Source organism: Canis lupus, chromosome 35 (genome assembly GCF_048164855.1).
Source record: "Canis lupus baileyi chromosome 35, mCanLup2.hap1, whole genome shotgun sequence".
Lineage (NCBI taxonomy): Eukaryota > Metazoa > Chordata > Mammalia > Carnivora > Canidae > Canis > Canis lupus.
The window spans coordinates 22,226,663-22,253,534 of record NC_132872.1 but is presented as its reverse complement, the minus strand read 5'-3'; the positions used below and the strand labels follow the sequence as shown (position 1 = coordinate 22,253,534).

At 34.4% G+C, this 26,872-nt stretch overlaps 1 long non-coding RNA gene across 2 annotated transcripts in view; it reads right to left on the bottom strand.

The window, feature by feature from the left end:
• LOC140624676 (uncharacterized) overlaps positions 1–26,643 on the bottom strand; it is a 114,932-nt gene extending 88,289 nt beyond the window's left edge. For both annotated transcript variants that reach the window (XR_012024132.1, XR_012024133.1), the window contains exons 1-2: positions 26,341–26,643; positions 18,498–18,585 (exon numbers count right to left, since the gene is read on the bottom strand). This is a non-coding gene — a long non-coding RNA (uncharacterized lncRNA). The remainder of the gene's footprint in view (positions 1–18,497; positions 18,586–26,340) is intronic.
• Between the last annotated feature and the right edge of the window lie 229 nt (positions 26,644–26,872).

The following is a 26,872-nucleotide window of genomic DNA, read 5'->3' as shown; positions in this document are numbered from 1 at the left end:
TGAATTCTATTCTCAGTGACTCTGTGAGAACACAAAGAGCTTAGGGAAAAGTTAAATTTTAAAGTTACCAATATGGGAAATGCATTAGAAAGAATCAGGTCAGAGAGGCAAAAACTCAATTATAATCCCCTAAATTGAGACAGCGAAAATCTCAACTGACCCAAATTTCTTGGCTCCCACAACCAGCTACATTTATATCTGAAATGAGTTGAAACCCGAGCTGTGCTGGCAGCCTAACACCTGCTCCCTCTTTTCCCCTTGGGTGGCTGAAGTAATTACCCACCTCTACCTGCACCAGCTTAGGATCTGTGAAATGTTGGTCATGTAGAGTCAATCATTCCCATGTTCTAAGGTGCCAAATGATCATCTGCTAGTCAGAATTGCAACACTGCTGGCAGGTGAACCTATCAGTTCGTCTCATTTTTGAGTCTGGTCATGCCCAAATATCCACTAGCCAATTAGCATTTGTTTTCTACAGTATACACCCTATGGGAAAAAAAAATATATATATATAACTTATCTGAAATGTACTTTCTAAATACAAGATTTTTAAATAATTTTTACACATGATCACATTTTAGAAGTATTCCCAATCAGGCCTTTGAATATGGTCATGCTGTCCTCAGAACAAACACAAACCCAGTGGAGAATATTGCTTTTCTTTATAAGCACACGATTGTGCCAACTCTGTGGAATATTTATCAGATTAACCATGGCAGACTTTAATTTATAGTTCCGACCTCAGCCATAAATCTGTCCTACCTGGGTAAAATCATGAACAAAGGAAGCAGCCAAGTTATAACATCACTGTTTATCACTGGGAGCAAAACATCTAACCAAAAAAATTTGGAACTTTTTTAGTTACACACTAAATAACTAAGAAAAGTCCCTACTTTTTCCTGTTCTATTCCATATTTTTGACTGGTGGAATAGAATTATCATTTCTCATCAGAGGATATTCTGTGGCATATACTGACAGTGTAAGCAATTTTTCTTCTTCTTCTGGAGAAAAGATACAAATGGACTCAACAGACTAGAACATGGCTCTGCATAAATAAGAAGGATGAAATGATAGAAAATCTCAAGTTGAAGAGTAGAAAATACATGGAGTTCATACTATGTCATCTGAAACATTTTTTGTAAAGGACATGGTAATATATCTGCCAAGGCAAAGAGAATTGGGTTGGATTTAGATATTTGAGAGAAGAGTAATTTATACAAGTATTTTGGCAAAAGGAAAAAAATGAAGGGGTACAGGTTGGTCATGAGTTGTTAGTTTAAACATAACTGTTTTGAGGCTCAAGTGCTTAGCTAAAAAAACATAAAAGGGCCTGTATTATATTAGTTATCTTACTTTTTTTAAAGATTAGTTATTTTGAGAGAGACAAAGAAAGAGAGAACACACAAACGGGGGGAGGGGCACAGAGAGAGGGAGAAGAATCTCAAGCAGACTCCCTGCTGAGTATGGAGCCCAATGCAGGGCTCCAGCTCAGGACTCTGAGACCATGACCTGAGCGAGATCAAGAGTCAGATACTTAACTGACTGAGCCACCCGGGGACCACATAAGTTAACCTTTTATTACTAAATTTATTCAAGCCACTAGTACACTATTGTGTTCCTCCTTAGAACAATGGATATAGAATGCTTAAGAGATATAAGGTAAGGAATGCACCCATTGGAGAATATCTAAACGTGTCCATCATTATTCTTTTTTTTTTTTTTTAAGATTTTATTTATTTATTCATGAGAGACACAGGGAGAGAGGCAGAGACATAGGCAGAGGGAGAAGCAGGCTCCATGCAGGGAGCCCAATGCAGAACTTGATCCCAGGACCCCGGGGATCATGACCTAAGCCAAAGGCATATGCTCAAACACTGAGCCACCCAGGTGCCCCTCCATCATTATCCTAAGAACATTACATTAATTCAGTTAATTTAACAACTCTCTAAAACTGATATAACTTTATATAACAAACAAAGGCACAGCACCAAAATTGGCCTCATGTTTATACATCTCCTTTAGTAAAAGGCACTATTGTGCCATGTAGGAAAATGTGAAAATGGGTAAAGTTACAAGGCTACATATGAAGATAATCAAATAGTAGATAATAATATCTTTAATACATGATTATTAACTGAACACTGCACCTATTCCTCCTATATCCACTGGTATGAATATTTTCCCTTAGAAGGAATGTATGTATTTAAAGTAATTATTAGAAAAATATTTTAAGGAGATTCCTGGGTGGTTCAGCAGTTTACCACCTGCCTTTGGCCCAGGGCATGATCCTGGAGTCCTGGGATCGAGTTCTGAATCAGGCTCCCTGCATGGAGCCTGCTTCTCCCTCTGCCTATGTCTCTGCCTCTCTCTGTCTCTCATGAATAAATAAATAAAATCTTAAAAAAAGAGAAAAGAAAAGAAAGAAAACTAGTTTAAAATACATTCCTTTAGGGGATCCCTGGGTGGCGCAGCGGTTTGGCGCCTGCCTTTGGCCCAGGGCGTGATCCTGGAGACCCGGGATCGGATCCCACGTCGGGCTCCCGGTGCATGGAGCCTGCTTCTCCGTCTGCCTGTGTCTCTGCGCCTCTCTCTCTCTCTGTGACTATCATAAATAAATAAAAATTAAAAAGAAAAAAAAAAAAGAAACAAACAAACAAAAAAAATACATTCCTTTAAAAAAAAAAAAAAAAAAAAAAAACCAGCTTCTGGGGCAGCCGCGGTGGCTCAGGGGTTTAGCGCCGCCTTCGGCCTGGGGCTTGATATTGAAGACCCGGGATCGAGTCCCACGTCTGGCTCCCTGCATGGAGCCTGCTTCTCCCTCTGCCTGTGTGTCTGCCTCTCTCTCTCTCTGTGTCTCCCATGAATAAATAAATAAAATCTTTTAAAAATATAAATAAATAAATAAATAAATAAATAAATAAATAAATAAATAAATAAAAATAAAAAATAAAAAATAAAATAAAACAGCTGCTAAGGTGTCATGCGAACTTAATCCCCTTGGAGACAAATTTCTTAATTTACAAAAGAGGAAGGATGAGGCTCATTTGCTGACGCTTTGTAAGGAAAAGCTAATTAATTATCATACCTTATGCATTTGAAGTGATTACTAATGAAGTACTTTCAAATATAAGCAGCTAAATAAAAGTTTAAAATGTCTGATAAATTTCAAAACTTTTAGTAAAAACTACGTTGGTATTTTTAAATTATATAAATTATTTTGATATTTTTATGCTGCTATTCTGTTTATTAATTGCAATACTGTGTGTATATAGATGAAGATTGGAATAGCTGCAAACATAAAACTGTAATCATAATATGTTTTACCATCAATTCTATGTAACAAAATATTATTTAATGTTACATAATATAATATCATATGTATAATATTGTTATCAACAAACTAAATGTTTGTGTTCCCGCAGAATTCATATGTTGAAACCCAATCCAAGAATGTGAGAGTATGAGGAAGTGGAGCCTTTGGAGGGCCTTAGGATTTAGATGAGGTCATAGGGATGAAGCCCTAATGATGGACTTAGTTTTACCAGACACTGAAAGCTTGCTTCCCTTCTCTGCTCTCTGCATGTGGAAGTACAATTTGAAGTTGACAGTCTGCAACTCGAGAGAGGGCCCTTGTCATTCAACCGTGTTGGCACCCTGATCTTGGACTTCTATCCTCCAGAACTGTGAAAATAAGTTTGGGTTGTTTATAAGCTATCCTGTCTATGATATTTCTTCACAGTCCAAACTAAGACATTAATTAGTGTATTTATATTTATTCATATGTGAACTGAATACGCTTGGTATTAACTTTGTGAAATCAAGCTGATACTTTAAACAGAATTAACTTGCAGAGTAGCTTTTATATTCTAAAACCTGTAATACAAAGATTGATAATCATACTTTTAAAAGGTGCTATTCTCTAGTGCTTACAGAGATATAAAAATATCATTTGGTTTGAGCTGAGAACAAGGAGAAGTGAACAATAGAGCATTTGGGATATTCTGTATAAACAAAACCAAAATAATTTAGATTAGTTGAAACATTCTGAATCAGGTAGATACAAGAAATAATGGGAATATTATAAGTAAGTAAATAAGTAAATAAATAAATAAATAAATAAAATAATGGGAGTAGATTTGGGTGGAGGGAGTCAGTGGATAAACACATGGAAAAACAAAAAGAGGGAAAGTCCATATTTTCATTCATCCATCCATATTTTTTTTAAAAAACAACCAAATATATTTCAAATACCAACCAGGCATTAAGCTCAGTGTTTTAATAAAGTTGACCCTAGGCAGCTTATGAGAAAAAAAAAAAAAAAAAGGCTTGATAATATCAACATAAAGTTAAGTCAGGCTAAATAATGCCTATAGAACAAAACAGGTAGCTGATAATTCTCTCCACATTCAAATTTAGCTTCTACCCTAGACCTTCAGAATCAGACAACCTCAGATATCATTTTAGCTCAGTTCCCTGTACCAGTTAAGTGAATTTTGATAAGTCATAAGGTATTTATTCTCTATGAGTCTCAAGATTTTCATACTTTAAATAGGTTTGATATTTTTCTTGCTAGAACTGTTAGTTAATTAAGGTTAAAGAGTATTTTTAACCCTATGAAGAGGAGGAAGAGCATAACATCAATCCCTCTAAAACTTAATAAAATTAATTTAATATTTAATATGTCCATTTAGAAAAGGAAGCAACATGCTATCACTTTTTTTTTTTTATAGTTTTAACCTAAGTTGTTTTTATTTTGGGTAGTACTAGTGGTATAAGAAAGTTATAAGGAATATTAGTTATTTTCCCCACAGTATTTATATTTTTTCTCAGTCTGGTTATTATTATTATTATTGTTGTTGTTATTATTATTTTTAAAATTTTTTATTTATTCACTCATGAGAGACAGAGAGGGAGAGAGAGAGGCAGAGACACAGGCAGAGGGAGAAGCAGACTCCATGTAGGGAGCCCGACGTGGGACTCGATCCCGGGTCTCCAGGACCACGACCTGGGCTTAGGGCAGTGCTAAACCGCTGAGCCACCCAGGCTGCCCTGATTATTATTTTTTTTTAAAGAAAGGAATATTGATAGTAAAAATAATATCTGCTTACACAAAATATCCAAATAATTTCCAGTGTGAAAAGATGTCAATCTGGAAGGAGGTTCCTTATGAGGTGACTGTTTCTTAACTCATTTTTACCCTATTCAATTTGTATATTGATTTACATTAGTAACTAGATGACATATTTAATAAATGTGTAGTCAGCAAAAAAGGTGATAAAAACAAACTATTTTATTCAAAGGATTCAGATTTTAGAAGACATACTATTAGTTTAGGAGGATAGTCTAATTACCAAAAGATGGAAAATAAACTAATATTAGATATTATAAATTTATTTCTGTATCTGTGTTGCATATACTTAACCAACGTTTATAGAATAAATAATAAATTACATTTATTTGTGCCTTAAATTTGTGATGTATTATTTATGTGCTTTCCTTGTATTATTCTCATATTTTATCATTGTAACAACTATATGATGCAATATCGTTATCCATCTGTTGTAAATGAGGAAATTCATATAGTGAGTTAAAAGAAAACAAATTTGCCCAAGGACATTTAGCTAAGATATTTCAGAGCACAATGTGAACCAAAATAGTCTGGAGCCTAAGTCACACATTCGAAAATATTAGGGGAAAATATGTGCAGGAAAGGTAGTGTAAGAAGTTCTGAAAATTTCCACATAAAAGTAATGAAAACATTGGCAATATTTGTCAAAAATCAACATTTTCAGAACACTAGAAATTAAAGTATTTCAGCATTCTGGGGGTACATTTTAAAAAACCCCAGCAGAATCTCAGTGAGAACAGCAGGCATTTTGACTTTGTAACTTACTCATCCCCCTCTTCCAGCATGTACCTGTTATGGATTGAATTGTATCCCCTCAAATGATATTTGAAGTCCTAACCTCCAGTTCTCTTAATATGACCTTATTTGGAAATAGAATCATTGCAGATGTAGTTAGTTAAGATGAGGTCATATTATAGTAGGGCAAGCTTTTAATCTAATATGACTGGCATCCTCATAAGAGAAGACACAGAGACACAGATGCTGAGGAGAATGCCATGGAATGACAAAGGCAAAGACTGAAATGCTACAGCGGAAGGCTGAGGAACAGCAAAGATTGCAAAGCATAGAAGCTAGGAAGAAGAAAGGAATTTCCCCTACAAGTTTTAGCCAATGTCTTGATTTCGAATTTGTAGCCACCACAATTGTGTCATAAGAAACGTCAGTTGTTTTACCCACTCATTTTGAGATCCTTCATATGGCAGACCTAGGAAATCAATATAGCACCTGACAAAATGGCCTTAAAATACATGAACAACTGTCATATGACTTCCAGTTTCTTCTGCATGTAGGGAGCTTAGAAGTCACCACTCTGTCCTAACAAGCAAAAAGCTTAACGTACTAAAAAAATCAACAACTCTTCTTGGATTCTTCAGAGAAAGGAGAACACAGGGTAAACCACTGCCCAAACACTGGAGAGCCTGGTGAGCAAATACTAAAAACAACAAAACAATAACAATAACAAAACCACTTACCAGAACAGAGACTCAGGAGCAGAAACCACAATGGGAACCAGTGCTGGGGTAGGAAATCTGAACTGTACCTGATGAATTGCTAGAAGCTCAATGTGGATGACGGTCAGAGTTAAAAATACCGGAATGATTGACTAACAGGAGGACCTCTGTATTACTGTGAGCTTTGCCTCAGGAAGTCAGGCAGTTTCCCACAGCGAATACTGGAGAAAGATCCCCTCAGGCTTCTGGCAAGGAGACAACAGAGAAACCATTTTGAAATAAACGAGAACACTCTTCCTCCTAACAAAGTCTGACCTAAGACGAAACTTGTTAACTAGAATTTAGCCACCTGGGTATTGTTAGAGTCCAGCTGACATGAGAAAGGAAATTATCCTACTAAAGGTGATTCTCCCTCCCTGTGGAAGAAAAGGCCTGAGTGTAACCCACTCTAGCCACCTGTCTCACTTAAGCAATAAGGGAAAAACACCCAGAAATTCTTGTGAAGTTCACAGTGCAGACTCCTAGACTGAGCCCTAAACTCTAAAAGACTGAGACCTAGTTATAATAAAGAATGCTTCCCGTCGCTCCACACCTCACCATCCCATTCTAAAGGCTTATTTACAGTTGTTTCTTTTGCCCAGTACATCATGTCTGGTTCTCAAGAAAAATTGCAAGGCATACCAAAAGGCAAAAAACACAGTTTGGGGAGAAAGAGCAAGCATCAGAACCAGACATGGAGGGATGTTGGAATTATCAGATCAGGAATTTAAAACAATTTTGGTTAATATGCTAAAATAGATAGCAGGCAGGGACAGATGGGTAATGGAAGTAGAGAGATAGAAATACTGAGGGAAAAAAAAAGGAAAAATAAAAGACGAGATAAAAAGCACTGTAACAGAAATAAAGAATGCCCTTGATGGGCTTGTTAGTAGACTGAATACAGCTGAGGAAAGAATCTCAGCACTAGAAGATATATCAATAGAATCCTTGAAAACTGAAAAGCAAAGAGAACAAAGACTGAAAAACATAGAATAGAATATCTAAGAACTGTGGGACAACTACAAAAAGGTGTTACATACACATAATGAGAATAGCAGAAGGGGAAGAAAGTGAGAAAGGGACAGAAGAAATATTTGAAATGATAATGACTGAGATTTTTCCCCAAATTAATGTCAGGCACCACATCACAGATTCAAGAAGTTCACAGAACTTGCCAAAGGATAAAATGCAAAAAAAAAAAAAAAAAAAAAAAAAAGAAAAAGAAAAAAAAAAAAGCCCTACACTTAGGTATATCATTTTCAAACTATACAAAATCAAAGATTAAAAAAAAATACTGAAAGAAGCCAGAAGAAAAAAAAATAACTTTACCTATACAGGAATAAAGATTAAAAAAATACATTCCACTTCTCAGAAATCATGCAAGTAAGAGGAAAGGTGAAATGTTTAAAGCGTTGAGGGGGAAAAATCCTACTAACCCAGAATTCTGCATCCTGTGGAATTATCCTTCAAAAGTAAAGGAGACAGTGGTGGGTGGGTGAAATGAATGAAATGGTTTGAAAGATACAAACATCCAGTTGAAAAATAAATAAGCCTTGGGGATATAATGTACAACATGGTGACTATAGTTAATAATACAGTATTATATATGCAAAGGTGATGAAGAGAGTAAATCTTAAACTTTTCCATCAAAAAGAAAATAAATTATAACTGAGTGTGGTGATAAATGTTAAGTAGATTTATTGTGGTGATTATTTTGCAATATATAGAAACCTCAAATCATCATGTTATACACTTGAAACTCATGCAACGTCATATGTCAATTGCATCTCGATTTAAAAAAGTGAGGAGAGATAAAGATTTTCTGAGGGAAGTACAAACTGAGAGAATTTGTTGCCAGTACATCTGCCTTGCAATAAGTGTTTAAAGTTCTTTAGAGAAAAATAATATAATAGAGGTCAGAAACTTGGATCTACATAAGGGAGTAAGAACATGGAAGAAGGAAAACATGTAGACAAGACTAAAATATATATTCTTTGTTTTGAGATTTTATTTATTTATTCATGAGAGACACAGAGAGAGGCAGAGACATAGGCAGAGGGAGAAGAAGGCTTCCTGTGGGGAGCTCAATATGGGATTTGATCCCAGGACTCTGGGATCCCAACCTGAGCCAAAGGCAGATGTTCCACCACTGAGCCACCCAGGTGCCCCTAAAATATATATTCTTATTCTGAAATGATCTAACAGTTAGCAGTTTGTTTAAAATAACAAGAATGTATTCAATTATGTATACTTATGCATATATCGTGTATACATTTTATATATGCTTATCTATGCTTACACATAAGTAGAATGAATGAGAGCAATGATACAAGGGATGGGAGGAAGGAATTGGGATTATTTATTATAATAAGGTACTGACACTATCCATGAAGTGATATAGTGTTATTTGAAAGTGGATTCAGATTTGTTGTAAATGATATTACAAACTCCAGGGTTATGACTTAAAAAAAAAAAAAAGTGTAACTGATATACTAAGAAAGGAGAGAAAATTCAATCATATAAATTGCTTAATTAAAACTACAGAAGACAAAAAAGTAGAAAAGTAGGAACAAAGGATAACTGCAACAAATAGATAATAGTAATGAATGTGGCAGATATTAATCTAAATATAAATATAGTAATAATCACTTTTTGAGTAATGATGGTCTAAATGCTCTATCAAAAGACGGGTACTATCAGAATGGATCAAAGAACATGACCCAATTATATATTGTCTACAAGAAACTCATTTAAATATAAAGGCACAAATAGATTAAAAATAAATAGAGAAAAATATACCATGCCAATACTAAACAAAGAAAGCAGGAATAACTATATAAATTTCAAACAAAGTAGACTTCAAGATAAAAAAATTATCAGGGATAAATAAAGGAATTCCATATGGATAAAATGATCAAACCTCCAAAAAGACACAATTCTTAATGTATACATGACTAACAACAGAGTGTCAAATCCTGTGAAGCAAAGACTGATAGAACTGCAAAGAGAAATAAGTGAAAATCCACTATCATATTTGGAAATGTCAGCATCCCTCTCTCAGAAATGGACAGTTTCAACAGGAAAAAAATCACTAAGGACATATATGAACTCAACAACGGCATTAATCAACTAGATATAATGGACATGCATACATTACATCATTTAACAACAATAAAATAGACATTTATTTCAAGCTCATATGAAACATTCACTAAGACAGACTATATTCTGAGCCATAAAACACACCTCAACAAATTTAAAAGAATAGAAATCATACAGTGTCTGCTCTCAGACTGCAGTAGAATTAAACTAGAAATCAATAACAGAAAGATAATTGGAAAATCCCAGAATACTTGGAAATAAAGCAATGCACTTCTAAATAACACATGGGTCAAAAGAGAAATCTCAAGAGAAATTAAAATCTATTTTGAACTAAATGAAAATGAAAAACAATTTACCAAAATCTGTGGGATGCAGCAAAAGTAGTAGAGAAAAATTTATAACATTGAATGCATACATTATAAAAAAAAGACCTAATATTAATCATGTAAGCTTCCATCTTAAAACACTAAAAAAAAGAGGAAATTAAATCCAAAATAAGCAGAAGAAATAAAAAGAACTAGAGCAGAAAACAATGAAGTCAAAAACAAAACATCAATAGAGAAAAATCAAGGAAACTGAAAGGCAGTTCTTTAAAAAAAAAAATCCATAAAATTGAGGAAAATTTAGCTATACTAAGAAAAAAAGAGGATACAAATTACTTATATCAGAAATAAAAGAGGTGACATCACTACAGATTCTCTAGAAACTAAAAAGGAATAGTATAAATAATTCTATGCTCCCAAATTTAATTATCTAGATGGAATAAAACAATTCCCTGAAAGACACAATCTATCAAAATTCACACAAGAAAATAAATAATGTGAATAGGCCTATATCTATGAAAGAAAGTGAACCAGTAATTAACAGCTTTTTCCAAACAGAAAGCAACAGACACAGATGTGTTCTTTGGTAAATTTTACCAAACATTTAAGGAAAAAATTCTATCAATTGTGTACAGTCTCTTTCAGAGTATAGAAACAAAGAGAATACTTAATTCATTCAATGAGGTCAGCATTCTCTAATGTAAAAACCAGATATTATAAGAGAGGGATTATAAGAAAAGAGGTCTGGAGACCAATATCTTTCATGAACATAGTTGCAAAAAGCCTCAGCAAAATATTAGCAAAATGGATCAAAAAATATATAAAAATAATTATGCATCATGATCAAGTGAGACCTATCCCAGGCATGGAGGCTATTCAATGTTCAAAAATCAGTGTAATCCATCTCATCAACAACCTATAAAAGAAAAAATTACATAATCATATTAATAGATGCAAAATAAGCATTTAAAAAAAAAACAACATGCATTCATAATAAAAACTCTTAGGAAACAAGGAATAGAGAACTATTTCAATTTTACAAAGATATTTACAAAAAATCTACAGATAACATTGTTCTTTTTGATGAGAAACTTGAAGCTTCCACATTAAGATCAGGTATAAGGCAAGGATATTTCATCTCCCACTCATTTTTAACATCAAATTAAAAGTCTAATAAGGAAAGAAAAGGAAAGGAAAGCTAAGCAGTTTGGGAAGGATGATTAAAACTGTCTTTATTCTCAGATGACATAACCTTTTATGCAGAAAATTCAAAGGAACTGACAAGAAAACCCTTCTGAAATTAATAAGCAGTTATAGTATGTTGCAGGATACAAGATTGATATAAAAAAGTCAAATGTTTTTCAATATTAACAATGAACAAGTGGGATTTGAAACTAAAAATTCTGTGCCATCTACATTAGCATATCCTCCCAATGAAACACTGATATAAAAATATAACATATAAGATCTATTTGAGGAAAACTACAGGATGAAAAAAATCAAAGAACTAAATAAGTGAAGAAATGTTCCATGTTCATGGGGAAGACTCAACATTGTCAGGATATAAGTTCTTCACACCTTGGGATCCCTGGGTGGCGCAGTGGTTTGGCGCCTGCCTTTGGCCGAGGGCGCGATCCTGGAGACTTGGGATCGAATCCCACATCGGGCTCCTGGTGCATGGAGCCTGCTTCTCCCTCTGCCTATGTCTCTGCCTCGCTCTCTCTCTCTGTGTGACTATCATAAATAAAAAAAAAAAAAAAAAAAAAAAAAGTTTAAAAAAAAAAAGTTCTTCGCACCTTGATCTACACATCTTAATGCAATCCCAATTGAAATACCAGCCAATTGTTTTATGGACATCAATAAAATGATTTCAAAATTTATATGGGGAGTTTATATAGAGTTCATATGGAGATGCAAAAGATATACCAGAATAGTCAACACAATATTATTGGAGAACAAAATCAGAGGACTGATATTACCCAACTTTAAGACTTTCTATAAAGCTAAAATAATTAAGACGGTATGGTAGGGGTGAAAGAGTAGACAAATAGACCAATGGAACAGAACAAGCAGCCTAGGAATAGACTCCCATAAACACAGTTCACTAATCTTTGACAAAGTGGCAAAGGTAATACAATAAATCAAAAAGTCTCTTCAAAAAATGGTGCTGGAACAACTAGACATTTATATGCAAAAAAAAAAAAAGAATCTAGACCTTACACCTCTCATAATAATTAACGGAAAATAAATTATAGACATAAATATAAAATGCAAAACTATGAAACTCCTGGAAGATAACATGGCAGAGGACCTAGATGACCTTAAGGATGGCCATATCTTTTTACATACAGCAACAAACACACAATCCATGAAAGAAAAAACTAATTAACGTTTATTGAGTCTTCATTTAAAAGCTTCTCCACAAAAACATTATCAAAAGAATTAGAAGACAAGCCCCAGACTGGGAAAAAATATTTGCAAATATGCATCTGATTAAAGACTATTATCCAAAATATACAAAGAACTCTTAAAGATCAACAATAAGAAAACAAATAAAAATGGGCCAAAGACCTTAAAAAATATATCAGAAAGGAAGATACACAAATGGCAAATAAACATATGGAAAGATGCCCAACATCATACGTCATCAGGGAAATACAAATTAAAACAACAATAAGAAACCACCATATGCCTACTAGAATAGCCAAAATCCAGAACACTGAAAATACCAAATTCTGCAGAGGATGTGTAGCAGTAGGAACTCTTTCATTGGTAGTGGGAGTGCAAAATGATACAGACACATTGGAAGACAATTTATCCAGTTTTTAAAAAATAAAATATACTATTACCATATGATCTAGAAATTGCACTCTTTGGTATTTATGCAAAGGAGTTGAAAATGTGTGTCCACACAAAAACATATGTGGGAATGTTTATCACAGTTTTAGTCATACTTGCCAAAACTTGGAAGCAACCAAGATGTCCTTCAGTAAGTGAATGGATAAATAAACTGTAGTGTATACAGACAATGAAATATTATTCATAACCAAAAAGAGGTGTACTATCAAGCCGTGAAAAGACATGGACAAAACTGAAATGAAACATGGAGGAAACTTAAGCATAAATATTACTAAGTGAAAGAAGTTGATTTGAGAAGGCTGCATACTGTATGATTCCAAATCCATGTCATTCTGCAAAAAGTAAAACTATGGAGTCAATAAAATAGTAAGTGCCAGAGGTAGGGAGGGGGCATAGATGAACAGGCAGTGCACAGAGGATTTTTAGGGCAGTGAAAATACTCTGTATATTGTAATAATGACTGTGTGTTATTATACATTTGTTCAAAGTCATAGAATATACAACATCAAGAATGAATTGACATGTAAATTATGGACTTTGGGTTAATATGATGTGTCTATATAGGTTCAACCTTGGTAAAAAATGTACCATTCTGGCAAGTGATATTGATAATGGGGGAGGTTATATATGTGCGTGGGCAGGAGAGGTATGGGAAATCTAGGTACCTCTTTCTGAATTTTGTTATAAATCTAAAATGTCTCTCCAAAAACAGAATACTAAAAATGTATTGAACATGAAGAGGAAATTAGAAGATTCAATTCCACTTGGAAACTTTAATATCTTACTTTCAATAAATGGCAAAACAATAATAAAAAGAATCAGTAAGAAGAGAGTAGACCGGAAAAACACTGTAAGACAAGTGAACATAATAAACTTCTACAGAGCTCTCTAATTTATAGCAGCAAATACACATTCTTCTCTGGTATACATGGAATATTTGCCAAGATAGACCATACGTTAGGCTATTTTAAAAGTTGCAACTAATCTGAAAGGAATTTATATCATAAAATAGATCCACTCATAACAATGGAATAAAATTATAAATCAACACAGAAAGACAATTTGAAAATTGGCAAATATGTGAAAATTCACATCTTAGTCTTAAACATTAGGTTGAAGAAAAAAGTTGCAAGGAAATTTAAAAAAAATAGTGAGATAAATAAAAATGAAAACAAACTTACTAAATATTAAATGAAGTGTAAAAGCACATAGAGGCTAATTTATAGCTATAAATGCCTATTTTTTTACATTTTTTCTTTTTTTCAAGATTTTATTTATTTATTCATGAGAGACACAGAGAGAGAGAGAGAGAAACAGACTGAGGCAGAGGGAGAAGCAGGCTCCATGCTGGGAGCCCCATGTGGGACCCAATCCGGTCCGAGATCACGCCCTGGGCTGGTGGCTCTAAACCGCTGAGCCACCCGGGCTGCCCTCTTTTTTCATTTTAATCGCAGTAAAATGTACACAGCGAAACTTCCCATCTTAGTCATTTTAAAGTTTACTCTTCAGTAGTGTTACGTATATTTACACTGTTGTGCTTAATTTATATTTAAAGACTATATCAGAAATGAATCATTAATACATCCTAAAAATCATAACTAAATAAGTCCTAAGCAAATTTACAAAATAGGTAAAGGTATATTTAAGTCCCAAATCCTCTCACTGTCCTAATTCCAAACTTTGGAAACCCTGTTTATAGTAGCAGATACTGGTCCCTGGGTGTTATAATAGAAAAAACAATACACAATGTACTCAGTCATTGAAATCCAATGTGACTGGCACTGCACTTAAAACTGTCGGGGGTAATAATAATCTATGTATCAGTACTTGGATCAGGATGGTTAACTGATTTGATTACAGTTACACAGTGAATAAAAGTAAAAATTTGATCTAATTCATTCTAAGCCTAAATTCCAGGTATTTTTATTATCTGTGTTAGCTTTTATTAGGAAGCATACCTCACTAAAAGAATATGATTTTTGAGACACATGAACATATATTAATTTTTTCTGTGAAGATATTAGCTATCAAAGACACATATAACTAAGACTCTAAACAAAATGCTTTAAGAATTGTTTTATTTTGTATAACTAAAATTATTAGTCTTAAAGCACATAATGTACAGCTAGGTTCTGTAAAAAATATCCTTTTAAGAAAGAACAAAAAGAGCTCAAATCAATAAGCTAACCTTTAACTTAAGAAACTAGAAGAAGAAGAATGACCTGAACCCAAACAAGTAGAAGAAAGGGTCATAAAGATTAGAGCAAAAACTTATAAAATAGAACATAGGGTGAAAAGTCAATGAAACGAAATTTGGTTCTTTGAAAAGAACAACAAAATTGACAGATATTTACCCATACTAACCAATAAAACATTAGAGAAAGTCAAATTATTAAAATTGGAAATAATTAAAGGTACGTCACTCCTGACTTTACAGAATAAAAAAGCATTTGTGGGAACACCATGAAAAAATTAGATAACTTAGATAGTTTAGACAGAATAGACAAATTCCTTGAATGACACAAATTATTGAACATCAAGAATAAATAGAAAGTATGAATAAGCCCATGACAAGTAAAGATGTCAAATTAATAACTATAAAACTTCCCATAAAGAAAGACTCAGGAAAATATGGGTTCACTGATGAATTCTACTACACATTTAAGAAATCAACCCAATCCTTTACAAATACTTCTAAAAAAATTGAGAGTGTACTTTCCAACTCATTTTATGAGTCATTATAACCAGATAACTAAATCAAATCCTCACAGGAAAGAAAAGTACAGACAAAATCTCTTATGAATACAGATGCAGAAATCCTCAACAAATACTTGCAAAACAAATCCAGTCATTTATAAAAAGGATCAAATACCATGGTTAAGAAAGATTTATCTCAGGAATGTAAAGTTCGTTTAACATTGGAAAATCAATTAATATAATGCTCCATATAAATAGTTGAAAGACAGAAACAGAAATCACATAATCATTTCAATTGACACAGAAAAAAACATTTGAAATTGCCTAACAACATTTCATGATAAAATCACTCAAAACACTATTAATAGAACTTCCTTAACCTGATAAAAGTAATCTATGAAAAACTCACAGCTAATATTATAACTGATTGTGAGACTGATAGATTACCTTCTCAGATGAACAAGAAAAGAATGTCTTGTTCTTCACTCTACTCAACATTGTCTAAAGATGAAGAGAAATCGGGTAAAAAAAAAAAAAATCAATAAAAGATAACCAGTTTGGAAAGGAAGAAGTAAAATTATTTCCGTTCAGAGATGACATCATCTTGTCCCTGAAATACCATAATAAATCCACAAAAAGACTATCTGATATAATAAATTCATTAACCTGGAGAAACCAGGTTGATAAAAAATCAATTATATTTCTAAACAGTAGCAATAAATAATCTATAAAAGAAATTAAGAAAATAGTTCCATTTACAATAGCATCAAAAATAGTAAATTATTTAGGAATAAATTTAATGAAAGAAGTACATGACTTGTACACTGAAAAATTTAAAATGTCTTTGAAAGAAAAAAATATCAAAATAAAAGGAAAGTTACCCTGTGTCCATGAATTAGGAGACTAATTATTAAGTTGTTTGTATTGCTAAAATTGTTTCACACATTCAATGCTAAACATACCAAATCTCAAAAACTTAGCTATTTTTTTCCTCATGGCAGAAATCGACAAGCTGCTTCTATTATTCATATGGAAATACAAAGGACACAAAATAGCAAATATTGAAAAAGAATAAAGTTGGAGGACTTATAGTCCCTAATTTCAAATATATACCAAAAGTTATAATGATCAAGACAGTGTGGTACTGGAATAAAGATGTACCAGTAGATGAACTGAGTAGAATTGAAAATTCAGAAAGAAATGCCTACATTTGTGGCCAATTTAATCTTCACTACGGTGTGAAGGACATTGCAACAAGGAAAGTATAGTCTTTACAAAGGTCAGTGCTATGAAAATTGAATATCCAATACTAAGTTTGGACGCATACATCACACCACATATAACAACTAACATAGATCAAAAACTTAAAGTGTTAAAGTCCTAAAACTTTAGAGAATAACATAGGCAGGTTTTCATGTGCTTGGGTTGACAATGGTTTCTTGTATATGGCACTAAAGGTACATGTAACAGAAGAAAAAAAAAGTTAAGTTGATTTCATAAGTTTAAGAAACTTGTGGTTCAAAGGACAAAATCCAGAAACTCACAGAAAAGGGAAAATTATTTGTGAATATGTCTCATGAGGGACTTGTATCCAGAAAATATTAAAAAAAGGACTCCTGCAACTCAACATTAAATAAGATACACAACCCAAATAAAAAAAAAGGCAAAGTATTTGTTTTTGCTTTCATTTTTAAGATTTTATTTATTATTAAAATTTTATTTATTATTAAATTTATTATTATTATTTTAAGATTTTATTTATTTATTTATTTAACTTACTTATTTATTTATTTATTTTAGAGAGAGAGGGCGAGCATGGGAAGGGCAGAAGAGGGGGGTGAGGGAGAGAGAATCTTAAGTAGACTCCGCGCTGATCATGGAGCCAGATGCAGGGCTTGATCTCACGACCTTGAGATGAAAGCAAGAGTTGGTCATTTAACCAACTGAGCCACCCAGGCAAAAAATGGGTGAAATATTTGAATAGTCATTTCATCCAAGGAGATATACAAATTGCCAATAAGCACATGAAAAGATATTTAACATCATTTGTCATTAGGAATATGAAAATCATAATGAGATATCACTTTACACTTACAATGATAACTATAAAAAAGGAGATGGAAAACAACAAGTGTTGGTGAGGATGTACAGAGATTGAAATTGTCACGCATTGCTTTTAGGCATGTAAAATTTTGTAAGCATTTTGGAAAATAGTTTGGTGGGTCCCGAAATAGTTAAACTCTGCATTACTATATAACCCAGCAATTCTACTTCCAGTCATATAGCCAAGAGAATTAAAAATATATTTACAAAAAAACTTTTACATAAATGTTCACAGCAGCAATATTCATAATAGCCAAAATAGTGGGAAAACAACCCAATGCCCATCAGTTGATGAATGCATAAACAAAATGTGATATGTGCATAATAATGGGATATTATTCATTCACAAAAAGGAATAGTTACAAATACATGCTACAACATTGATATACCTTGATAACATTATGCTAAGTGAAAGAGGATAGACACACAAGGCCACATGGTGTTTGATTCCATTTATATGAAATGTCCAAAAAAGAAAAATCTTAGAGACAGAAAGTTGATTAATCTTTACCAGAGGCTGGGGGAAGGGCATAAAGAAGAGCTCCCTAATAATGGGAACCAGGCTTCTTTTTGGAGTTATCAAAATGTTTTCAAATTAGTGGTGATGGCTGTAAAGCTATGAATGGACTAAAAAAGCACTAAGTTGTTCATTTCAAAAGGTTGGATTTTATAGTATGTTATTTTATCTCAACTCAAAAACTACACACAGCCTCACAAGAAATAGTGCAACTTATTAATAATTACTAAGTGAAAACAAGTATTTAAAATACGTGGATTTTTCCACATGTACTTACACAGATTAATTTTCTTGGCTATTTAGGTTTACTGGGTCAATATTCAGTTCTCCACCTCTTTTCATATGTGTTGATCTGTTTGTATTTTCTATATGATAATATAATGGGGGATACACATCATTATTTGTCAAAACAATAAAATGTAAAACATACAACGCCAAAAGTGAACTCTAATGTAAACTACGGACTTTGCGTGATAATGTTTTGTCAGTGTTCCTTCATCAATTGTACCAAACGTACCATTCTGGTGAGGAATGTTGATTTGAAGGGAAGCTATGCACATGTGAGACAGAGTATATATGTGAAAACTCTCTGTATGTTTTGCTCAATTTTGTTGTGAACTTAAAACTACTTAAAAACATAGAGTCTATCTGAAAAACAATATCACCATATTTGACCATGTAATTGACCTCTATATGGACACTGCTAGATGTTCCCAAAGGCCTATTGCCTATGTCTGACTACCTAATCATATTTTTGTGATTTCTAGCTCATTTCTTTTATCATGCATCTAAAAACAATTAAAATAAGTGTGCACTATTTTGTATTCACTTTTACTTAAATCCTTAAGATGCAATGAGACATAAAAAGAATAAATTTTGACTATTTTCTAAGCTGATATTATTTTACAAATAAAAGGTCAAAAGGCAGATTTGTCCAGGGAAAAAAGGGAATATTTAACATTCAATCTTGAAAATCATGTATTCGCACAAAAATTGCTGTTTATGAAAATAATCTAATATTTAATACTAGTAAAGGATAGTTAAAAAGGTGAACTTTCTGTTCTCTCTCACTGCTATTTTATTTAGCTATCAGGTGCCAGTTTTAATTTACGAGTCATTTTTGTACCAAGAATATAATGTGCAAAACTGTAGCTAAGCTACTAAAGAAAACAACAACAACTAAGTTTTGCATGTTTTAATGTATCAATGTTTTTAAATTTCAATAATGCTTCTTGGGAAAATGACCAAACTCCCTAGCTTATTGCTGCTGAGCTTCGTAAATGTCATAAATAAGATTATCTACAATTAGGTCAAATTCCTGCTGTCATCTAACCTTTTAATCTAAGAATAGATAGATGTTTCTGACAGAGAAATGTAAAATAAGCTTTAATTTTAAAAATTCAATATGGTTAATATTTTAATTAGTTATTTATATAACTCTGAAGATTATGATCACATTTGGTATCTTCAAACATTGTTCTTACTGGAAATCACAACACTTAAAATGTTAGACTCCGCCTAAATGAGGTAATGCTGTAGGAAGGAGTTAGGGGCAGATGGGGCTAGGCAGGGAAAGATAAGGAAAGGCTCAGAGTCAGGCTCCCAGGAATCTGTGGGCTCCCATAAACTCCAAGGACACAGAGAGGCCCTGGGGTCAGGCTCCCACCCTTCCCAAGAAAACAGACATAAGATAGTAAAAAACAGAAAAACAAAAAAACAAAAAACAAAACAAAACACCTGGTTCTCTAGCTCCAAAATGGCCTACTGAGTAATCACAGAAACTCACCAGGCCACGAAGAAATAAGTCATTAAGGTGTTATGAATAGTCCCCACTCAAACCAGGACTGCGTAAGGATCTCCAGGCCTGGGCTCCCTGGATAGGTTCTCAATAAAAGACAGACCATAAAAGCCCTCAGGGGCAACCCTTTTGGGACCCCTCTCACTTCTGAGAGCTTTCTCTGTATCTGCTTAATAAACTTCTAATGCTTTACTCGCTCTCTGTTGTGGTGGATATTCATCCTTCAACTCCAGGAGACAAGAACCTAGCTCTCCCTATCAGTAAGGGGGGGGGCATTTCACAGATTTAGCTGCTTACTCAGTCTCCCTTCCATACCTGACAAGATCTCTAAATTGGATCCTCAGGACCCTGAACATCTGAATTAGATATTCCAAAAATCCTTGGTATTCAAAACAAAATTTTCCTCCTGTGAGAAAAATGTTACCATTAGCCTTTCTCTTCCCTCCCTATATGGGTTAGGAGTGGCTTCAGATTTAAGTAGATAAATACCTTTTATGTATTAAACAATTAACTAATAAATAAGTTAAATTAAGGAGCATTTCTCCCCCACAAATATGGAGTCTAGGCACATGCAATTACTTGTGCTAGTTCAGCTGTCCCAAAGATGCCATCAATTGGGGACGCCTGGGTGGCTTAGTGGTTGAGTGTCTGCCTTTGGCTCATGGTGGGATCCTGAGGTCCTGGGATCCAGTCCTGCAGTGGGCTCCTTATGGGGACCCTGCTTCTCCTTCTGCCTGTGTCTCTGCCTCTTTCTCTCATGAATAAATAAATAAAATCTTAAAAAAAAAAAAATGCCATCAATTCATTTCTTTTTTTTTTTTTTTTTTTTTTTAATTTATGATAGTCACAGAGAGAGAGAGGGAGAGAGAGGCAGAGACACAGGCAGAGGGAGAAGCAGGCTCCATGCACCGGGAGCCCGACGTGGGATTCGATCCCGGGTCTCCAGGATCGCGCCCTGGGCCAAAGGCAGGCGCCAAACTGCTGTGCCACCCAGGGATCCCAATTCAAGTTATTTCTAATTATCAGTTTCAAAGTTCCTGGCCATATTCAAGGCAGGAATAAGGGAGAGGTTGAAGATCTGTCCTTAGGTTGAGTTGAAGGGTTTTGCTTTAATCTGTTTTGTTTCAGGAATGAAAGCCTCAGTTTTAACGCAGGAGATTTCTTGCATCTCATTGGCCAGAGAGGGCCATTTGTTTGCGCATATACTAATCACAACTAATAAAATTGGGTTTCTATGACAGGTTTGGTTAAAAAATAAGCTAGTCTTTTGAGATTTACCCTTACAAAAGCAGAGGGTTTTGATCCTCTATCTAAATACGTTATAATTACATCAGCAGGGAAAAGGTGAGGGGGCAAGGGAAGGGAGTGTGAAGAGAAGTGTAAGGCTGCAATAGGCAACTGCAATGCCAGCTTTGCCAAACACTGTGACTCAATGCTCTAAAATGCTGCTCATTTGTAGAGCATTTAGAAACTCCTATTAATATATAAAGTAACTCATATTAATCAAAATAATCAAACTCATATTAATATATAAAGTAATCTAACATGTGTCAAGCATTATATTTTAGTAAACCTTCGTTTTAGCACAATTAACAAGTTTTGGAAAATCTTTTTGGAGATGAGCTAAGTAACCAGATTTTTAATATTTATTTATTTTTTTTTTATTGTGAGCTTTTTTTTTTAATTTTTATTTATTTATGATAGTCACACGCACAGAGAGAGAGAGAGAGAGAGGCAGAGACACAGGCAGAGGGAGAAGCAGGCTCCATGCACCGGGAGCCCGATGTGGGATTCGATCCCGGGTCTCCAGGATCGCGCCCTGGGCCAAAGGCAGGCGCTAAACCGCTGCACCACCCAGGGATCCCTGTACGTTAAAAGAAATAGTGACTTCAGGGCAGCCCTGGTGTCTCTGCCTCTCTCTCTCTCTCTGTCTCTCATGAATAAATAAAATCTTAAAAAAAAAAAAAAAAGGAATAGTGACTTCAGACAGTCAAATGGCTTTGGGGTTATGACATCTCATAAGAAAGAATAAAAAAGTAGAGGAGAAATCCATCAATTTACTAGAATAGAATTAAATAATTAATTAAATGGGTTCTTTTGAAATATAATGAGATAGAATTTCACTTTGGGTTTCCTTGAAATCAGCCTGAGAGGGGTTGGCAGTAGGTAGTTTACTTTGGAGTTTATCTCAGAAAGCCCAAGTAAGAGTCAGAAAGAATAATATAGGGAAAATAAAAAGCCATTGTACGCATCCATTAAGGAGGCCAGTCCTGTAAGCAAAGGAGAGGGGAGGTTTGTTTCTATTGAGACTTCCTGAGGAGCAAATACACTGTTTGCCTGAAGGGTGGAGGATGGGATATTTAGCTACTGTCTCTGTCCCCTATTCTTGATGGTTCCCTCCAGGGCATTAGCTCAATCACTGGGTATCAGTCTTAAAGAAGACCCTGGCACCTTTGAGCAAAGATTTTGTTAGAAGGAGAGGAGCCTGTCTTGAACTGTCTATAGTAATTTCAGACAAAAAGAACAGTGGGCTAAGAAAAAGTGACGTGGGGCACCAGAGAGGTATGCTGCAAATGGTATAAGATTTTTATATTTTACAGAATTTGAGGATAATTTATATAATAGAGAGGAAAGGTATTTTTTAAGCAAAAGGGGAGAATTTTAAAAACTGACTATAACCTCATTTTCAGGGACAGGCACAATAAAAATTATTTTATTCAAATGTCTCAAAAATGAGATGGTAGGTATTCTTATTCCCATTTTAGAGAGAATGTAACCTATCCAATTTCCTACAGGTAATGACAGACTAATCTGGCATATGACCCCTATTTTCTTGTGATGTTTAATTGGTTCTCCTTAAAATATACCATGTCTTTTTTCAACCAAAAAGGGTCCTTACCTAGAGTAAATCCGTTATTAGGTTCCTCGTTTTATTCAGGCAAAACACAAATTTTTAATTGTGACATATAGGGCCCTCCTAATTCTTGTCTCTGCATACATCTTCCCCGTAGGCCTGTGATTGGCCCCCAAAGCTTGACCTGCACAAGCCTGCCTTATCCCTTTTTACATGATGTTCCCTCTAATTGGAACATCATGCCTCAGTAACTTTTCCTCATTTCAATCTCAGCATACATGTCACCTCTCTCTGGATATCTCTGACTACCCTTCCTGCCTAGATTAGATTAGGCACCCTAGTGAGTCTCCTGTCTTTATTCCCATAGTCCTCTGAAAGCAGGAACAGTGCCTTCCATTTTCACTCTGCATACGCAGACACCACTTTCTCATGCTTCTGCTACCTCTATGAGAAGGATTTCTGAATTCCTTCCTTTATTATGCCTTTTTAAAACTTGATGTTTCCCACACATTTGTTCTGAACTCACTTCTGTTTTTATGTAAAAATATTCTCCCCAGGGGAAAATCTCATTCATTTCCCTGATTCCCAAATATCAACCTTATTTGAGCAATTCCCAAACTCATTTAAGCTCCTAGTGTCCAATGAATAATAAAAAAACAAACTTCTTTCAGTGAATAGCCTTGTTATTTCTACCTGTGGTCTAACATCTAACAGGCCCTTGGAAATCAAGCACATGCAAACAGAATTGGAAAGTTGTACAGATGTCTCTCACTATCTTATAATTCTGGTCATTTTGTACATATTTTGATGCAATCTCCATTAATCCCTATGCCCGTACCACACAATTTACTATGGTTGTTTTTAACTAATATTTTCCAGATTATTTGAACCCAAAATACCTTTTGGGATAATAGAATGTCCTAATGAATATTTTAGAAAGTTTAAAAATTAGTTGATCTTTTTTTATAAAAAAGTGAGGAAAGGTAAAAAAAAAAAGTTTCTTTTAGGTCAGTTTAATTCTATAGACAATTTTGTATCATTGTGGTAATGGATTCAGGCATTTATCACTAATGAGTGTTAGAACTAGTGGGATAAAGTTGAGGAGGAACACAATATTTATATAGTCTTAAAGCATTTCTGTAAATGACCTATTAATTCAAAAGAGAAAACAGCCTCACCTCTTTGTGAGGAAACGCGGCAGACAGGATTTTAACTAGGTTAACTTTAACTAAGTTAAACTAAGGATCTTAACTAAGATCACTTAAGTAAGTGATCGATTTAGCATCACGAATAAAGGTATAAGCCAACAACCGACCTCCCGATAGGATACACTGAGAGGAACAAGTACCATTCCCTGTAATGTTCCTGTCAAAGATGCATAATCTGAATATAGTCATGAGGAAACTACAGCTGAATCTAAATTGAGGTAAATTCCACTAAATAACTGGCCTGTACTCCTCAAGTATATCAAAATCATGAACAACAAAGTTGTAAAACCATTCTTGAATGAGAGCTTAGAGACATGCCAAATACATTCAATGGAATATATAAAATACAATCTTGAAACCTAAAACCTAAATAAATAAAATTAAAGTTATAAGTGATCCCTAAAAACAAAAACAAAAACAAAACAACAACAACAAAAAAAAACTTCTCAAGTTTATAAACGTTTCCAAGATACATTTTGTCGTGTATATGTTTGTATTTTTTCCTCCAAACCTAAGCTTTGGTGATAGCTGTTACTGCTATAGTTAACTTCGGTGAATGTAGACTTGGATAGGGCATAATGGATGCTTCCGATGAAATGGTAATTTTCTATATTTTGATATGGATGATAGTTTTAGAAATACATAGTTGTAAATTTATATTGATTATTACATTTAAAATTTGTAAACTATATAATTCAATAATATCAATAATTGGATCATATGTGGGCTTATTTCTATTGATTTATTTTTTTCCTTTTGTTTTCAGTCATTTAGTCATGTGTGGAATGTCGATTAATTATATGAAATGCTGAGATTGTACATGAAAAATTGTAAAGGGAATATCAGTTTATTCTAGTAGACATAAAATACAAGCAAATGGTGATATAAATAAAGATTAAGATATCTGAAGATTTCGGATTTTTGTAAGAGGAAAGCTTTATCTGGATTTTTTAGCCCTTTCTGCAGATTTGCTGAATTTATGTTACTTACTATTATTACTTACTTTTTTTTTAAACATTTTTTTTTAATTTTTATTTATTTATGATAGTTACACACAGAGAGAGAGAGAGAGAGGCGCAGAGACACAGGCAGAGGGAGAAGCAGGCTCCATGCACCAGGAGCCCGACGCGGGATTCAATCCCGGGTCTCCAGGATCACACCCTGGGCCAAAGGCAGGCGCCAAACCGCTGCGCCACCCAGGGATCCCTTATTACTTACTATTAGTCTATTATTATTACTGAGTTAAGGACAATGGGGCTTGGCAGGGCTATGTAGGGGGTTATGGAAGAGGGCCCACAAAAATCCCCAAAATGCTGAGGTGTAAGGAAACTAGAGATAAGGGAACAAGCCAGAGCACCCTGCCCTAGGTGTGGGCAGGAAGGGTGTCATTTTTATGACAGTCATCTGTGACCAACAAAGAATAACCAGAGCGCAAAGAAGAAGCAAGCCATCAAGCCATTAAAGATGTTATCACCAGTCCTTACTCTATGGTGATACCAGTAGATAATGTGAAAAGGATTTAGGATGCCTGGTTGACTTCCAGTGAAAGACCAACCCTACAAACCCTCAGCGGCAACACTGTTGAGACCTCTCTCACTTCCGAGAGCTTTCTCTGTACCCTCACTTAATAAACTTCTATCCCTTTACTCCTCTCCTTTGTGAGATTCATTCTTCAAATCTGTGAGACAAGAACCAAGCTCTCCCATATCATTACTATTATTGCTTTTGCCATTATTATTATTATTATTATTAATTATTATTATTATTATTTACTTGCTTTCTTTTCTTCCTGTCCCTGACATACACAGTTTAGGTATCAGCAAATGTCTTGAGAAAAAAGTGCAAGCAGAATTTTGGCTAATTTCTTTGGCTTTCCTTTGGGTCTGTGAAAGGAACACAAACAAACAAAACTGTCTGTCTACTTTCAGAATCCTGCATTTCTGACACCAGATGTGTGAGGATTTCCCAAATCAAGTAGTTCTTCTAGTTTCTGTAGATTCCATTTGGGTGTCCTCAATTCAATTCTGACATTATCTACCTGAGGTTAATGCAGACTGACCCCACAGGCTTCGGGCTCAGTACTAAAACAAAACAAAACAAAACAAAACAAAACAAAAACAAAATCCCAAATGCCAATCCCAAATCCCAGGTTGTTATATGTGCTTCCAACAAATTGGCTATAAATCTGAGATTTCTGTGATCCCCTCCTTGAGTTTGATAGTTTGCTAGAACAGCTAACAGATCTCAGGAAAAATCTTACCTGTTTGATTACTGGTTTATTATAGAAGGATACAATTCAGGAACAGCCAGATGGAAGAGATGCGTATAAGTGGGAAGTGACACAGAACTCCTGCCCTCCCAGCACTTCCATGTGTTCACCAACCTGGAAGTCCTCCAAATTTCATTGTTTAGGATTTTCTGGAGGCTTCATTACATAGGCAGGATTAATTAAATCATTGGCCATTGGTGATTAATTCAACCCTCAGTTCCTCTCTATACTCCTTCTAGAGCAGAGGTCAGGGATGGGGCTGAAAGTTCCAACCCTCTAAACATACTGGTTGGTTTCCCAGGCAACCTCATTCTGTGGTTATCTAAGAACTTTCCAAAAATCATCTCATTAACATAAACTCACTCGTGGTTGGAGGGGGCTTGTTATGAATAACAAAGGACACTCCTTTTGCCTTTGTTGCTCTGGAGCTATTTTAGGGAGCCAGGACAAAATTCCAAATACCATAACAAAATATTTTCCCATTGCTCTTATCACTTAGGAAATTACAAGGGTTTAAGCGGCT